Source organism: Peromyscus eremicus, chromosome 17, assembly GCF_949786415.1.
Source record: "Peromyscus eremicus chromosome 17, PerEre_H2_v1, whole genome shotgun sequence".
In the NCBI taxonomy this organism is placed as follows: domain Eukaryota; kingdom Metazoa; phylum Chordata; class Mammalia; order Rodentia; family Cricetidae; genus Peromyscus; species Peromyscus eremicus.
The window spans coordinates 39011630-39030971 of NC_081433.1; positions in this window are offsets into that span (position 1 = coordinate 39011630).

Below are 19342 nucleotides of genomic sequence, written 5' to 3' on the forward strand. Positions count from 1 at the left end.
AAAAAACAGGCCAGTTTTTTTAAAAAAAAAATCATAGTACTTTGGAAATCACAGCTGGACTTAAAACATCTGCATAACTAGGTTATTTGTTATTTCTCAATACAGATGTCCTGACAGAACGGATACGCTTGATTTTCTAACTGTACACATGTGATAATGTGAAGGCAATATACATTGGGTAGATGCTATACTTTGAATTTTGATCTTTCGATGGGCTAGTGACTTGTGGAGTAATGCTTCTTGTGATTCTGGGAAGTGACGGTGAGCCACAGCTCCTTATAGTCACAGAGGTGAGGAAGCGGCACTACTGTGCACTGTGCTATGAGGTTCGGTGGGCTTAATGTACTTGGGCTATTATAGCGTATGATATTTTGGGTTCACACTGGTCTGTTGGGGTGCAATGCACCAGCAGCGAATGAGTATCTGGTCCTTGAAAGATGTAACTCAACAAATGAATAAATGAATGGGCAAGCAGAGTTGCAGCTTTATGGACACTGACAGGTCCACTCTAACATCAACTGTAGCTTCAGTATTTAAAGATTTATTTTATTATTTATGGTGTGTGTGTATCTATGTGTATATGTGCACATGCATGCAGGAGACCAGAGACATCAGATCTTCTGGAGCTGGAGTTACATGATGCCGGGAGCTGCCCCCATGTGGGTGTTGGAAACTAAACTCCAGTCTTCTACAAGAGCAGCAAATGCTTCTAACCACTAAGCTGTTTCCCCAGCACCCAGATATAGGATTTAAACACACTTTGAACCTGACAGAAAACTGAACTTAATAAAAACATGTTCTTAATAATGATAGCAATAATAAATCCCCAAGTACCAACTTAAAAAAATTCTACACCTAGAAACTAACCTGTTTTTTAATTGGAGTTTATGTAGTTTTCAAACTCTTGATGCCAATGATTCTAATTTTTGACCTATCATTGACATTCTAAAATCAAATGTACTTCTAAAATTCTAAGAGCTGAGATAAAAAAATGAACATGTAAAAAAATGAACATGTAAACCCCAAAGAGAAGAACCTGCTGGTCAAAGTCACTCCCGTGTCCCGATGTCTATGTTCTGTAAGAACCACATAGTCTCAAGTGTTACCATGAAGACTTTGCATACAGACTCCCCACCCACTCACGGTCTAGCTGAAAAACTTACCCTGAAAGAGTAAGTAGATTTGGGAGAAACACTAACTTATCACCCTAACATTTTAGACTAAAGACTTCAATTAAGTCATTCATACACAACAGCAAGAAATGTTCACCTTTTTGTTACAAGTCACATTTCCTTAATAAGTTAGTATTTATGAATTATTACCAGTTATGTTAATCAAACAGTAAACATAACTTCCTGTATTGTGTACATTTCCAAGTATTTCTTTTTATTGAATAGATGAACAGCAATTGAACACCAGAGGAAATCAATCGCTATTGTTCCTTTTAGAGAAAATTGTATTTTCCGAGGCAAACTTGTAAACCAAAGAATTGAAATAATTAAGTATAAAAATAAAATCATATTATGGTAACTTTCTTGGTAATGTCAAGTTTGCGTGTACCACTAATTTGGATTTCCAGTTTCTCACTAGAGAAAGAGGATGGTTCATTGAAAACACAAGTAAATATGGAAGAGAACCCAAGACAAGGGCGTCACTGTAAGTCACAGAAGTGACGCTTGCCGAGAGAATCCCAATGTGGAGAAAAACCAAGGTAGTGAGGATCAGTGGTTGGGAAGGTCAGCACTATGCAAGGTGTGTTCTTTAAACATGACAGTTAACAAAGATAATATTGCATAGCAGTTATAAATCTAAAGTCAACTTTTTCTTCCTTGCAAGACAAGTCACAGGAACTCAATTTATCGTTCTGTCTGATAGAACAAGGATGAGAGTTAGAGATACCGTGGTTAAGAGCACTTGTTGTTCATGCAGAGGACCTGGGTTCAGTTTCTAGCTGATGATGATGGCAGTGTTCCCAACCTCAGACATCTCAGAAGGAAAAAAAAATGTTTTTCTGAGGCGCTACACTGTCCTGTGATGTTTATTAGGCTATCCCTAGCCTCTACATACTAAGTGCCTGCAGTAGCAGTTCACGACAAACATGTTTCCAGATGATAACATATGTTGGCAAGGGCAAAACTACTCCCATTCCATAGGCTACACTGGGGGAAAGTATCCAGTGGCTTCTATCAGCCAGCCACTCTGCAAGAGTCCCAGACTGCACTGGGCCATGTACTTAGGGAAACAATGTTTCAGCTTTGTGTGGAAGGTAGGCCTGAACTGAAGACAATTCTGGTCCCACCTCATATATCTCAAACACAAGACCACACATGAACAGCTGTTTCCAAATAGCTTAATTGAACTTTCACAAAGCTAAGGAATATTGTAAGGGGAAAAAAGTATTCATCATTGAACAAGACTAAATCCACAATGCTTCTTATCCAGGTGTGCAAAAGAGCAGGAAAATAATGAAGAGAAAAGGCCACCAATTGAGAGTGACCCAGACGCCAGAGTTATGAGACATGGACATGAAAGGAGGTGTGATAGGGTAGTTTGAATGAGATGTCCCTTTATTACCGGGCAATTGAATACTTGATCCCCAGCCAGTGACACTATCTCAGTGGGTTTAGAGAGTGTGGCCTTGCTGGAGGAAGAAGGTCACTGGGACTGGGCTTTGAGGTGTCAAAAGGACACTGTCCAGCACTCCCTCTCTGTTTCCTGTTTGTGGTTGGAGATGTGAGCCCTCAGCTCTCAGCTGCCAACCCTAGTCACCGTGCCTGCCTGTGACCACACTTCTCCGCCATGACAGAGATGGACTCTTATCCCTCTGGAACTGCAAGCCCCAAATAAACGTTTCCGTCTGTACGTTCCCTAGGTGATGGTGTTTTATCCCAGTAATAGAAAAGTAACAAAGGCAGCAAGTTGTATAGCTGTACCCCATATGTTTAGTCAGAGGATTAAAAGAAGAGACTTATAGTCAAATATAGGGGGGATCTACAATATCTAAGATGAAGAATGGTCAATTAGATATCGCAGAAGGGCGAGGTAGCAAACTCAGAAAGACAAACAGAAACAATATACACTAAAACTAATGGACTGACAAGTCTGTCAATGAACTTGTCATCACTGAGACATAGACCCACTTTAAGAAGTCAGTGTAATGACAGGACCCTGAAGGATAAGACAAAAGAGAGGACAGAAAATATCTGAAGAAAAAAAAAACAAGTGTAAATATTTCAAATTTGATGAACACTGCAAATGTATAGATCCTAGAACCTCAAGTCCTAGGCAGAAGAAATGTGAAGAAATCTACACCAACTCATTTAATTATTGTCCAACCCAGTAGTAAAGAAATACTTTTCAGGACAAATAAAAGAAAATAGTGTGCTATACTGAGAGCATCTAAATGGAAATACTGTAAGCGTACAGACAGGAGGGTATATATTTTAAAGCATGGAAAGAAAAAAAAACATCATTTGAAATTCTATGCCCAGTGAAAAGATTTAAAAAATTAAGCTCAAATAAATGCATTTTCATATACACCACAGCTGATCATCAGCGGACCCTATAACATAAAAAAGGAAAAGAAGCCACCCAAATGAAAAGGAGGCATCGCAACATGGATCTACCCTAAGCAAAGAACAGCACTCGGCAATGTTGAGTATGTGGGGGGATATATATCAGATAACGTTTAAATCTTTGGAAGCTCAATGAAGAACCGTAACAATGTATTTCAGGGCTCCTAATGTGTGTGATGGAAATATACTGCAACAACAGCATAAGAGAAGCAAGTGAGAAGCAGAGAAGTGTAAGCTTTTTCTACTGCACACAAAATGACATAATATTATCTAAAGCTGAACTGTTGGAGTCATACACTGTACACTCTACACCTCCAAAATAACAAGGCAAAAAGTTATAACTCATAAGCCGGGGGAAAGATCATTGAACTGATAAAAGAAATCAAAATGAAGTAAGAAAGAAGACAAGAATAGGGAGAGAGGAATGAAGAAATGGTGGGGCTTTTAAACAAGAGTCAGTGTGACAGACAGAAATGTAGCTAGGTCAGTAAACCACATTAAACAATATATATATATTATAATATACATTAAGATATATACATAATCTCCACAAAACGCGTAGGTTTTCGCATTGGAGTTCAAAAGCAGGATGCAATCTGATGCTGTCCCCAGTTAACACATTCTAAGACATTAAGAGGCTAAAAGCAACTCAGTAGACCGGTTAGATGCCCAGCACTGTTAAAAACAAACAAAAACGTTAAGAATAAATGGTTGTAAAAGGAAAAGCCTCACCTACAGATATCAAGCACCACATCTGATATAAAATGATCTTATCATGACATTCACTAGAACAGGGTCAAGTCAGAGGGAAAAATAAAGCAGGTCTACACAGAGCCATGGACCGGAGCAATTGAGAAGATGTAAAAGTGGATCTGCGCCTGGCCCAGACGGACACGGGGCGTACTGACCACTGCTTTCTTTACGTATGTACCACACATACAGAGAATGCCTATCACTTGCAAGGCATGGCAAGAAGCACTGGGGATGGAGACGCAGATACGGGACTTCTGCACTTTCACTCTCATACGGGAAAAACAAGTCAAAGAACCATGACAGAAATAAAAACTGTTAACAATCATACGAAGTCTTTAAAAAAGTTCTATTACTGAGAGAGAGAGAGAGAGACAGACAGACAGACAGACAGACAGACTAGAGGTGGAGATCTAATTAAAACCAAGGGCCCAAACCAGACTTCTCTGAAATAAACAAATGGAATGAATGAATGAATGAATGAATGAATGCGTAATTAACTGTCATTTAGGTAAGACCCGCAAGAGAAATCAGATTTAGTCTGAGCACAAGAATGCAAGTCCCAGTGAAAGGATCGAGGTGGACTAGGGCAGAAGAAGAGACTAACACTCGGGAAACACTGCTCCTGGAAAGGTCTGGAGGACGAGGGCCAAGGGGACCAAGCGAAGGGAGAGGCCTGAGGTGAGTGTGGAGGGCCCCAAGGTGAAAAGCAGGCTGCAAAGGGAGGGGTAAGCAGCTTCACCAAGCTCCACCTGTATCCTGTGGCCACTGCAGAGTTGTGACAAGCAAATGATGTCACTGGCAGGCTGTGATTTTAGAAAATCCTCAGTAGGTGGAGTATCAGGGACCAGGAAAGCTTGGTGGCCGAGCTTCATGTTGAAGTCCAGGCAAGGGAAGGAGTCAGCCTGAAATGGGCCTGAAACAGCCACGTGGATGTAGAGAAGGGACCAGGTTGGAGACGTGGTCAGCAGTGATGCTGCCTTGACACCAGAGAGAAGAAAAGGAGAGAGCTGGGATGGATGCTGAGATCGACCGCATGACAGCTGGACAAAGAGTCTCCTCCGGGTACGGAGTGAAGAGGAGGCCATCCCCAAACACTGCTCAGCACCCTGAAAAAAGAGGAGGCCATCCCCAAACACTGCCCAGCACCCTGAGTTTGCTTTTCTTTCATTGGAATCATGCACTGAGCACATAAAATTTGTCCCTCGTAGAAACTAAAACATAAATAAACCAAGAAAAGGAACTCCCCGCCCCCAACATTTTGCTGTTTGGCTTTTCTATGAATCTGTGTATGTGTGACTATGTGCATAGGTGTGTACATATTTAACATGCACAGTCTTGCAACACATTCCCATAACATATTGTCAATATGTGAGCAAAGATGGATTCATGCCTTTATTTTAAAAATAATAAATAGGAAGCTTATTGTTTTAAAACTCAAGACTATCCTTCACGTTTTTCACCAAGACAGCAAATACGTAAATTTGGATAATGAAATAAATAGGCACAGGGTGCTAAAATAGCTTGGGAAGAGAAGTGAATACGGGGAAATTTTTAATTGGAAAATATATAGAACAGTGCCTTAGGCAGGAAGAAAAATGGCTTAATTCTCATCAAATTGTTAAAAAAAAATCTCCCCAAAATATTTATAAGCAAATGGAAATGGAAAATGAAAACAGCCAGAAGAGAGAGAAAACAGATAATAAGGCTTATTTACTAAGTAATGTAAAATGGGAATGTTTTCTTCTATGATTTCAAAAACAATTTAAAGGGTTTTTTGGGAGGGGCATGATTGAGTATGTAAGTGATTTTTTTTCTGATAAAAATTATAAAAGGAATATTTAATAGACTTCATCCACATGTTGATAGTTATGCACGGCTGCAAAACTGTGGCTGCAGGGGGGCTATAATCGCTACACTTAGAACAAATGACAATCCAACAGACTGAGTCCAATGAAGCCTCCCCAGCTTGGAGACGTTTAGAGTAAAATGTAAATAATATTTCCGCAAGTTTCTGCCTGCTCGGATCAACCAGTACCCATCATCTCTATGCATTCCTACCATGGCTTAAACCACATCTCTCCATACAGAGACTCCACACTTTCTTCATCTGTGCTTCAGCATGAGCCTGGTCCTTAAAATTCTAGGAGTAATCGCATCTGGACAGAAGGGATGAGCAAAGGACCCATTTATATGTCACAGATGTAACAACGCGGCATCAAAATGGCCTCAAATGTTCACCAGAGAGACCAAGTTGGATCTTGTTGCACTTGCTTTGTTCTGGTTGAAGGAGGCCCTTCCATCTTCAAAGGGATGAGTGTTCTGGCTAGACATGTCGGCTGCCGTCAGTCAGACACAAGCTGATAATAACAACATCCGTCCACGAAACACTTTACCACACTAAGTATTTTGCTGGTGGCGATTCTGAATTACTTACCAGTTTTACAGAAAAGGAAGTCGAATGAATAGAACTAACCCAAAGTCTCAAATCCAGCCACCGTAGGGACCACCCTGGGGCTCACACTCAAGTACCCCGCTCTCCCTTTTATTTCTTGGCTGTGGATAAACCATAGGAACTGGGCAGCACCAACTCAGAATCCAAACCTTAGGCCCTAAAGAAGAAGACAAGCTGGCCGTCCAGAGGGTTTAAAAACGGCTAGAGCTTGCTCCCTTGCGCGTGGCCTTTAAGTCCTGTCTGACGGGCCTGGTGACAGTTGGGAAGAGCTTCTGGGACAAAGAGTTGGTGTCATTCCCCTAAGTGCTCTATAGACTCCTCTCCGAAAGAGAGGCCAGAAAAGCTCCTGGTGAATTATTAATTTCTATCTTGATTATTTATCGAGTGCTTAAAATATGCCAGGTGCTTTACATATATGGCCCCACTTAACCCTTGTAATAATGTTGCTAAGTAAGAATTATACACCCCATTTCACGTTAGAGAACTAAGGCCCACAGGGATTAATTGACTGGCCCAAGGTCACATAGAAAGCAGTTGATCAGAGTTTGAACCCATTCCTGTTTATTCCAAGTTGCTTTTTTTGTGTGTTTCTGTGTATATGCATATGTGTGTATGAGAACATGTATGTGCTGGTGCATGTGTGTATGTGTGTGTGTGTGTGTGTGCCTGTGTGTGTGAGTGTATATGTGCTGGTGCATGTGTGTATGTGTGCCCATGTGTGGGTGTGAGTGTGTATGTGCTGGTGCATGTGTGTGTGTGTGTAGAGGCCAGTGGACCACTTCAGACATTGTTCCCGTGGTACTGTCCACTGTTTTATTTTGAGACAGGGATCTCACTTGCATGGGACTTATCATGTATGTTAGTCTAGCTGGCAGGGACATTCAGGTATTCCCCATCTATGCCTCCCCAGGGACAGGATGACAAGCACATATCACCACCTTTGGCTTTTTTTTGCATAGTTTCTGGGGATCAAACTCTGGTCTTCTTGGGAACACTTACTGACTGAGTTTTATTCCAAGTCTCCAAATCTGTACCCTTAATCACTGGACTTCATATCAAAATCTTAGAAGAAGAGGAGAATTAACCATTAAAAAATTTTCACTAATAATACAATTACTCAGGGGGGCTGAGTAATTACTCAGGGAAAATGTCGAGTTCAAGGTGAGTTTGGTCTATACAGAAATTTCCAGGAAAGGCTTAGCTGCATAATGAGGCGCTGTCTAACTAAAAAAACAAACAAACAAACAATCAATAAAATTCAACAACAGCAAAACAAAACAAACAACAAAAACAAGGAAACAGAAAAGGGGAGGAGAGAGATTAGCAAGAATTTTAACAAACTGTACTGGGTTATCAAGACCCACTGTTAACAATCATGAGGTTGTCATATTAAAAATACCACGATATTTAAATTTGCTGAGATCCCAGTATTGGGAAAACAAAAATGAAAACCAAATGAAACTCAACTGAGGAGTAAGAAAGATAATCCAGGGCCAACGAGACACTTGAATATACTAAAACATTCCCACGATGCTTCTCTGAGAATAAGAAGAAATGATACTGATGATATTACATGTTTCAGATGGGGACACAAACCCAATTTCCTTTATCATCTTCCACCCCATGTGGTCTAGTTACCCATAGAGACAGGCTTCTCTCATGGCGGTCACTGCTGTGGAATAACCCTTCTGTACACTATGAATATGTATTACTCTCATTGGTTAATAAAAAGCTGATAGGCTGGTAGCCAGACAGGAAGTATAGGCAAGACAGCCAGACACAGAGGACTCTGGGAGGAGGAAGGGCAGATTCAGGAGAGATGCCAGCCAGTGGCCGAGCAAACAGGACACATAGAAAATGAGGTAACAAGCCACGAGCCACGTGGCAAAGCACAGATAAGACATATGGGTTAACTTAAGTGTACAAGTCAGGTAGTAACAAGCCTGAGCTATCGGCCGACCACTTACAAATAATATTAAGTCTCTGTGTCGGTTATTTGGAACCAGCTCCTGGGACAGGAGAACTCCAACTACAGGTCATAATGGCAATCTTCCTTGTCAACCTGTGCTTCCCTTAGTGACCATGAGGGAGCAGGCTCCAAACCCTTAGTCCTGGAACTCCCTCCACTGAATATCAATAACTGGGGCAGGAGTGGACCTGTGACCTAATTCGTGCCTGTAAGTTCAGTCCAGGGACATCTGATAAAGCCACTGGCTATGAGCCTCCTCATTTTACTGTTGTTACTAATCTGGGAGGTTGTAAACTTGGAGCTTGTTTACATTTCTGGAGAAAGACTGCCTGCCATTGCCGTCTATAGAGAAGAAACAGACCTCAGAGACAGAAATACGATTTAGAAACAGATTCAGAAACAATATGTTCCTACCCTGGATTTTTCAACTAAAAATATCTGTACTGATACAAGTGTGGCGAATGAGAGAGCGCAAGAGTTTCAATCATCCAAACCCACGTGTAGAGTCTAGCTCTCACTATTTTCCATTGATGTGGCATCGAGTGGCTACGTAAAGTCTTTAAGGCTTTGTTTCCTGTATTGAGTTTTCTAACAAGCCTATGGTAATAACTTTATTTCTTATCGAAAGTTATCTCATGGAGATCAGATGCGATTAAAATACATTTGAGGTGTTCAGCATGGTGGTTGGCACATGCACACTTGGTAAAAGCCAGCCACTATCACGAAGTCAAGAACTTTGTCCCATGTCCAAGAATAATGTCCACAGCCATTAGGCTCTCACCTGAATCATCTGGGAATGCTCAGGGGGTTAAAAATGGATTAGTTATGCGAGCAAGAGCAGAAGGAATCAGACATGCAAAAGGAAACTGGTATTTTCCTAAAATGTCTGAATGGAATTTCAGTTCTGAATTTTTATGAGCTTATTCAGAAACTCTGTCACTGAATGAGGTGGAAAGTACAGTTCCCACACCAATAATTTCAGAAAGGATTTCATGTATAACATTATCCAAATATTTACGTCTTGGTTGTAGAAAGCAGTAGGCAAACACTGGAAGGGCTTTCAAAGGCAGCAATAAAACTGGTTAAGAGGTTCTAGGTGGAAAGAGCCGTGTTAGGTTTATTTTAGTAACAACTGGGTGGACACCTGATAACTACCCACAAGTACTTGGAGAATAAAGGCTAACTGCAGTTATTCATGCCCCTGCAACCCACAGGCACAATTGCTATAATAAACATGCACTCTGTCTACTGCCCACCAGACAGTTTTCCTCTCACTCTGAAAAGTGCTAGCCCAGCCACAGATTCCTGGAGAGAGAGAGAGAGAGAGAGAGAGAGAGAGAGAGAGAGAGAGAGAGAGAGAGAGAGAGAGAGAGAGAGGGAGGTCCGGTGTTGGAGGGGAGTGTCACCCCTCAACATAATGTTGTCCAGTGGAGCAAAGAGAAAGGTATGAACAGATTCCCAAATCCCACTTCCTCCTTGAAGTGAGGATGCTCTAAAGCGACAGAGTTGCTTCAAGGTTTCAAAATGACCTTGGGTTACATCTGAGAGCCCGAGTTGTTCAAAAAGCTGAAGAAATGCTCCAGGGAGCTCAGAAGATAGTCTGGTGAAGTTCTTGCTTTAAGCACGGAGACTTGAGTTCGATTCCCAGAGCTCACATAAAAATCGCTGGGTGTTGGAGGCACAAGCCTGTCAACACAGCGCGGGGAAGTGAAGCCAGTTGGACCTATGGGGCTTGCTAACCAGCGGGGGTCTGGACTATGGTGGGCTCAAGGTTTAGTGAGAGATCCTATCTCGAAAGAAGTAGATGGCATTCTTGAAGATGACATCTGAGGTTGAGTTCTGGGCTCTATGTGCATGCACATAGATATACATATACACCACACACAAATATGTTCCTGCACACACATAAACATAGATACACACACACACACACACACACACACACACACACACACACACACACTGGAAAAGAAACAAGCCCTCTTTGTGTGTTATGGAGATGGCGCAGGCTACTCGGGTCTAGATGTAATATCTAATATCACGGGAACTGGGGCCAACGTTGTTAAAAAGCAGCCCACAAAGCTGGCTGTTGCAGTCACTCTCGAAGATTTAATATTTTTCGTCACCAGTGTTTACTATTTATTTTTCAACAGACTGAAATGCAACAGTATCAAGGAACGTAAATATGCTTCCCGACGTGTAGACTCACCTAATTCAATGTTTTGACATCTTACGTTTAGTCACACACCGTAAAGTGCATATGCACGGCACACTCAAATACTATGGTTTCCTTTAAACTCTGCCAATTAGTTAAGTAAAAACAGGAAACATGCATTCAGTTACTTAGCCCTGGATTTCTTGGATGTCTTACACCACAAAGATAGGTAAGTGCATAATTATAAACCTTTGAAAGTCCAGCAGACATGGCTCATCTCGGGTCAGGGGGCACCTGTTGAAGGGGCCATGTTGTTGCTCATGTGTCTGGAAGGGGACTCTGTGGGCACAAAGGAAGCCCCTTTCAATCGTGAGCTCAAAGGCTCGGGAGCAAGAAGAGCCATTCAACGCTTTCTTAGGCTTTCTCTAACGGTAGTTATAAAGCAAGGCGGAGAATTGAAGCGGAGTTAGGCAGCAGATAAAAAGGTTGCCTTCTCAGATGTCTGAGGAAGCAGGATTCTTTCGACGCTCTCCCTGACCACAAAAGGGCAGTGCAGGCAAGAGTGTTCCAGTAGCCACACAGAGAAAGTCTGTATCCTCGGTTCCCGCGCTGACTGACTGCCAAGTGTCGAAACTGGACTTCTGACACTGGCTTGTGCCATGGTGATGTGTTTGGGCGATGGTTAAAAAATAAACCACACTTTCAAGGTAAGCTGGTAAACGGTGGCTACTCAATAAATATTAAACCACGACAACAATTTGAAGTAAGTCCATTTGGTCTGTGTTTCTTCAGGTAGAAAGGCATTACCAAAGTGCAGCAGTCATCATTGAGAAGCTGATCTCATTCTGGCCACTGTGGCTTTGCTGGGAAGTAATTTAATTTGCCACTCATCTCATTCAAAATAGGTGTGCTATCAGTTAATAGTAATAATCCATGTGCCAGGAGGATTTTTCATTCAATTTGGTTGTAGCACTGGCAAAGGACTCCAATTGGTGCAAATACTTACTTTCAATGTGAATGCTACTGGACTTCTCCGTAAGCTTCTCAACTGGGCATGGTGGCGGTTTCTACCCCTGGCTGGGGACTGTACTTCTGCAGGTAGGAGGTGTATTATTTTAATACTCATTTAATTTTTGGTCCCTCTACTTTCTGGTTACTAGTAGGGGGCCAATTAGCACTGATTACAGTAATTATTTTGCATAATGGACACCTGTCACCTATGGAGCAGACTGAGACCACTAACCTAATTTCATGTGGGTCACCAATAGTCCTGACTACTAGTTATTAAGAGTCTAAATTGCATCCTCTTCCCCTGCTCTGCCCCCCCTGCCCTTTGCAACCACCAAGACCCCCAGTAACTATGTATGTTATGTTAATACCACTTTGCAAAGAAGAAATTGTGAATTTTCTGATTTTTCATTATTATTTCTGGAAGACGCCGCATTTCATTGGATTATTTTTTCTAGTACATGGTAGTAAGCATGTAATGTGGAATATATTTTAATTGCTGTGATGTAAATGAGGCTTTGGGGTCATGTTACAGAGTGTTAACTGAAAGATCCAGCTATGACTTTAGCATGCCTGCAGGCCTTTTAAATTGTTATGGGAAATTGCAGCATTCGACTGAGTAGATTCAACAGTGAGCTCCCCTAAGGCTTATTACAGTTTGGCAACATGATGCCAATTTCAACTAATGTACCTAATGCCTTTTCCTCTCATCCTTTATCTACAGACTCTTCCTAGTAGATACAACTTGAAAACCTCAAAACACAGGCAGAAGAAGTATACACTTGACACGACTTACCGTTACTCTATGAGCATAACTCCTTAGAGCTTGTGGGGCTTCCCTTTGATGGGGTTCATAATGCTATAAGTATCAAAGCACTTGTCATGATAATAATACTGAAAAATAAATAAATTTTTTCAATTACTATAACTGAATTTTTGTTAGACTATTTTGTGGTGAATGTTCCGTAAGCAATGGATCCAAATAATTCCAAGAGTCAAGTAGGGAATATCCAGATTAATTTATAACATGTTTACAAAATCGAATTCATAAACATGTTCACATATGCTCTCATGAGTTATTTCATTAACCTAGATCAGAAAACATATTTCAAATATAAATGTACCTTTCTGCCCTATGAGAGAACAGATGGGGGGTACTTCTTTTTTAAGTAAATAAAGTACAGCTCAGAGTAATACTAACGTAATAGGAAAAGATCACTTGCTTGGATACTCTACTGTCTAACCAGATAGAGCCCAATACCACAGACCTCCTTCTTATCTTAGCCTTCTCCTAAATAGCTGGGATCATCCCTCCCCCCCCTTTTTTTTGTAAGATCTGCAGAATTCAGGAAGCTAACGATGTTACCAGAACTGTGGCCCTTCCCACCATCTTTAAACCATATACAAATCTTGCTTTCCTGTGGCCACTACCACCAAGAGCGTGAAATTGGCTTTGGTGAGGTAAGCACCACCCATCACACTCTCCTTGGGTGCCATGACTCAGACACCTGTACAGGATGCAGTTGGATGGTGGGACTCCCATGGGAGTTATCCTTCCAGGGAAGGTCAAGACAGAGAAGCAAAAGACAGCACTTGGCAGAAGCAAAGAGGGAGAACAGGACAGCAGAAACGGGACCTACCTGAAAGCATCTAGTTACAAAGACAAATTATGGCTAAAATGTCAAGAAACTGAATGCCATCAGAACGGATTCTGAAGAAACTCACATCCCTGTGAATAGCTCGCTCCCTGCGAGAATGGTTTATTAGTCTAATCATACCTAATTTTCTAGTTCAACAAATGCTCTGCTAGAGTGTTTATGGCATACTTTGAAGCACTAAACATTTTGGTGGGAATAAAAGGGATAAAAGATCCCAAACAGCATTGAAAAGTCACACGCAATTATAATGCAATTATTTCTATAGTAAATCAATGCCTTACAGTTTCAGGAAAGAATAAAAGCAGCCTCATTCCTGCACTCACTGGTCTTCAAGGCTTGTTACTTGCTAACAATCTATTGCTTTTTTAAGTAGAGTGGTTCACTGCCTTCATTATCTCCTCTTCTCGACTTTCCAGGGAGAATGACTACGTGTCCGTGCACATGTAAAAAACCCTGAAACTCGCTTGGTTGTGTGGTGCTCAGCGGTGGCCATACGCACCATGTTACATGTACCATGTTCTCCACCAGCGCAGGTGAACTTTCTGCAGGCTAGACATCACCACCAACATGGGTCTTCCATGAACAATAAATGGAATGGGTGAAGATGTGGGCATGTCTGCTGATGGATGGGTCTCACTTCTCTAGCTGCTCTCACTTATGCACAGCTTATGAGGAAGCCCAGACTCAGTGGCTGAAACTGTCCAGAACCAGAATGTACCTACCCAATCTTACAAGTCTCTAGTGTGTCTCCATTCAACACAGTTTTCAGCTGCATTATTATTGTTTCATTATGTCCCTCTGAATGTGGGAATGCGATGGTAACAGCAAGGAGCCTATCATGTGAAAAATCATACTGTACTTACTTGTCTCTCTGACTTTTATTGTGGTAAAATTTGTGTGTCAAAAAAGTAATGGCAGAAAAAAAAATTCTCATGATAAACATGTAATATAATAACAAGAGGAGAAAGCTTTGAGGTAAAAATTAGCTATTAAAAAATCACCATGTCCAGTGAATAGGACGATTCTTACATCCTTGCAGAGTAGTACAAAGTGTTTCTGAACAGACTAGAAAAAGTATAAGCTGGGTCTAGTGGTAGAAGCCTGTTAGCCCAGCTGTTATATGGTAGAGAGAGAAAGATGGAAAGTTTAGAGATTGCCTGGACTATAAGGTGAATTAAAAACTATTATGGGCATCTTAGAGAGACCCTGTGCCCCCAAAAAAAATGTTATGAAAAGGGTTGAGGATGTAGCTCAGTGGTAGAGATTTTTTTTTGTGTGTCATAAGACCCAAAGTCCAATTTCCAGCACAAGACAAGTAAATAACCAAACCCTAAAAACACTAATGTCCAGAACTAAAATAAATCATATTAAGAACTCAATAATGTTTCTTTTACACGCATCACTTCATTTAGTTTCTAGAGAAAACACATGTTGGCTGTTTTATTAACCTTTGTTTACATATAAGAAAACTTGGACTCCGGAATTAGGTAACTCATTCAAGGTCACACAGGCTCCTACAGAGCACAGCACAGGATGCACACCGGATCTGTACTGTATCAACTCAGTACATCTGTCCAGGACATTTGACTACTAGAGATGGTGCGTGCATGCCAACTAGGTAAAGTAAGATGCCAGGTAATACCAATGTTAGCACTTGACTGTGAAAGCTTTTAAGGCAAAATGATCATCAGCAACGGGAACAGAAATATTAGCCTAATGTCATAATACTGTTCAGTGGGGCTTTGGTAAGATCTTGACATCTGATAGCTAGCAGACCATCATGTGTCCCAGCATAGTAACCAGGATGCACACGCACAGGTGGACAGCCTTATGCTCAAACGCTGGAGCCAATGCAAATAATTTCAGTGATTTTTGTTCCGCACTAAACAGAAATGAAAAGTACATGTACTAATTTTGGTAAGGTAGGCTGAAGCCAAATTCAAATTCTACCTGTGTTCTACTGTGTGGTTTATGAGAGAAACCGGTTTCATGAGCAAAATTAAGATAGGCTCCCATCAACCAAGAGCGTTGAAATTCACATAACTAATCACCCATAAAAACTATTACAAACAAACACTAAGAAAAAAAACTCAAAAAGCATACAAGAGCGATGAAATTTCCAGCCCAATGGCTGATAAAGTGAGAGATATCAAAAGTCAACTGAGCTGGAAAAATGATACACGGTGAAGAGCTGCTTAGAATGATGTGTGCTCATGCTCCTCCATTAGTCAAAATGATGACTCCCAAACATGGGCATTTCAGGTCTTCATACCCAGAAGCCCAGTTCTTAATGACAGAAGTCTGTCTCCTCAGATGGAAATGAGAAAGAATGCCTCCAGATCGGCGCTTGCCGGGAAAAATGACCTGTCAGATGAGCAACTCTCAACCCAAACCTTAAGAAAGCCCTGGCTATCTTTCCATTTTAGAAGTAAATAAAATACAGATTTATCATGGAATTCCTTAATATTGTCTTCCACACCAATGTCTTGGCTTCAAGTGGGTAGCTCCTTTTGACCATGGCCACTAGCCAATTGTAACTAATGATGCCTTTCTATTTAGCTTTTTAAAGAAATGCAACATTTCACTCTGTTAATGGGAAAAATACTACAGATACAAAGAAGAAAACTACATATCACAAATTATCAAATATCCTTCTGTGATGCATCTTAGTTTTAGAACTGCTAATACAGGGACCCTTGTACTAATACTACAGGACAAAGTAGAGCTGCCTCTTCAACATTCAGAGATCCTTCAAAAAAAGCTTGCAGAACACAAACACACAGGTGAAAGATGACCCACAAATAACAACCCACAGGGATGCTACAGCTGCTGTATCCAGATCACAGATGCTGTGGGCTGTCTTTCTGTATGCTGTGAATATGTGTGGCTCCCATTGGATAATAAATAAAGCTGTTTTGGCCTACGGCAAGAAAGCTTACAGCCAGGCAGGAAATCCAAGCAGAGATACAGAGAGAAGAAGGGCAAGGGCAAGAGAGACACTAGCCCACCACTGAAGGAGCAACAAGATACCAGCAGACCCGTAACACCACGGCCACGTGGCAACATAGAGATGAATAGGAATGGGTTAATTTAAGATGAAAGAGCTAGCCAGCCAGAAGCTGAAGCTATAGGCCATACAGTTTGTAATTAGTATAAGGCTCTGAGTAATTATTTTATAAGTGGCTATGAGACCGAGGATAGGAGAGATTTGTCTGAACTGCTGGGCAATGCAGGACCGGAGAAATTTCTGTCCACACACAGAAGCATCTCTTCCTCTTTTATAGCTCTAGGAGTTGAACCCAGCACCTTGTGCGTGTGAGGCACATTACTGTGAACTATACCCTCAACCCCCAGAAGCATTTGTGTAGGCGAGGGAGTGGAGACACATGCCCATGTGTGTGAAGGCCAGAAGCTGATGTAGGGTGTCCTCCTCAGTTAGGCTCAACTTATTTTCTGAGATGAAGTCTCTCAGTGAATCCAGAGCTCATGGATTCAGCTAAGTTCCTTGGCCAGTGAGCTCGTTATCCGTCCCTTTCCACTTGGCCAGTGAGCTCTGTTATCCGTCCCTCTCCAGAGATAAGATTACAGACATGTGACTCTAACTCAGCTTCGTGTGTGAGTGCTGGGGGTGTGAATTCAGCTCCTTATGATGGCAACTCTTCTATAAACTGAACTGCAGTGTGCACCCCATGGGTCAGTTATGTGTACCTGGAATACCAGCACTCGGGGAGCTGAAGGCAAGAAGATCCTAAGTTTAAGGGCAGCAAGCCTGGGCTACAGAGGAACACTCTCAAGAGCAAAATACATAGCTGGGGACAATGGCTCACAGCTTTAATACCAGGGCTCTGGAGGCAGAGGCAGAGGCAGGCAGGACGCTGCCAGCCTGGTCTGCAGAGTGAGTTCCAGGATGGCCAGAGCTACACAGTGAGACCCTGTCTCAAAACCAACAAGCAAACAAGCAAGCAAGCAAACAAACAGCAAGATAGAAAGAAGGGAAGGAAGGAAAGGACAGATGGAAGGAAGGAAGGAAAGAAGGAAGAGAGGGAGGGAGGGAGGGAGGGAGGGAGGGAGGGAAAACTAGCAGGGTTGGGGACATAGCTCTACAATAGAGCACTTGTCTAGCATGTATAAGGACCAACGTTCAATACTCAATACTGGGGGAAAAATTAAAAACAAGCAAACAACAATAACAATGAAACCGGGCAAAATTATCTTTCCCCCAGATACTCTAAGGAAGGTAACTGGCTAGTGGGTTCCTAAAACAACCTAAACCCGTGTTTAAAACAAAATGTGTTATTCATCAAGAGTGCTTTGGGCCCTGACTTTTATCTTTTCTCTACCATTCCTCCCCCCCCCCCTTTTCTTCTCCCTCTTGCTTTCTGTCTTTCTCTCACTGGAATTCAAAAGTCACATGACCAGACACCAAGGAAGCCGTACTTAGCGGTTATTAAGTTCGGAGAATCCCCTCTCCCTGTTTCCATAGTTAGATGTTGAACTTATTCCAGGTGCTATAGTGCAACCCAATCGTCCTTTGGCATCCAGCTCACAGTCCATTACGGGAGGTCAAGGTAGGAACTCAGGGCAGGAATCTTGGAGGCAAGGGCTGAAGGAGAAACCATGGAGGAATGCTGCTTACTGGCTTGCTCTCCCTCAGGTTGCTCAGCTTCCTTGTGTATTTATAGAGCTCAGGTCCACCTGCCCAAGAGCAACACAGCCTGCAGTGACCTGAGCCCTCCTACATCAACATGTCATAGCGAAAAGACTTCACAGAAATGGCCACAGGCTCAGTTGATAGAGGCGATCCCTCAGCTGAGAGTCCCTCATTCCAAGTACGTCTAAGTTTGTGTGGAGCTGACAAAAACAAACAAACAAACAAACAAACAAACAAATAAATAAATAGCCGACACACTAGTGTATTCATTCCGTCACTTCAAAAGGAGGAAAATAAAAAATAAAATAAAGCCCACACTGTCACCTATCAAAGTCAGGGGCGTGTGCTATTGTGGAAAGCGTCACAGGAGATCCTTCCTTTTCTCTAACGCTTTCAGAAGTGGGACTTTGAAAGACCGTCTTAAGTGTGTATTTCTTCTTCGTTCAATTGATAATTCATGAGTTGACAATAATTAAAGAAAAAGATTTGAAATTGACAGTAGTATTTTTCTCGCTAACCTCAAGTAACTCCAGCCCTTCCCTCCCTCCCTCCCTCCAGATCTCACTGTGCTACTTGTCAAAATTGTACCTCGTGCTGGAAGCCGAGGTGACGGAAAGCCAATAATAGAGGGAGGGATTTGTTATGTTTGTAGATATTATTTAAAAATACAAACAATTTTATATGGGCAAGCCTAGACAAACTCCAAGTTTGACTGTAACTTCGGGCAAAGGAAGGAAGAAATTCTGGTGAACCCCCTGTGGTAGAATGGTATAAGCTATGGTTGGCCCACAATAAATCTCTATTTATTATAGGAAACATCCTATCTACGTGGAGACTTTTCAAAAAGTTTAAAGAAATGTGGGAAATGGTAAACACACATGTAATTATCTCTGCTACTAAAGTTTAATATGTAGAAATGTACAACAGGCAATTCTTTTCCATTTCCTTTGAAACGCACACAGGCCTACACACACACACACACACACACACACACACACACACACACACACACACACACACACGGTTTTTGTTGTGTTTGTTTGAGACAGGGTCTTGCTCTGTGTAGCCCAGGCTGACTTTCAACTTGGGATAACCCTACTTTACCTTTCAGGTTCTGGAAT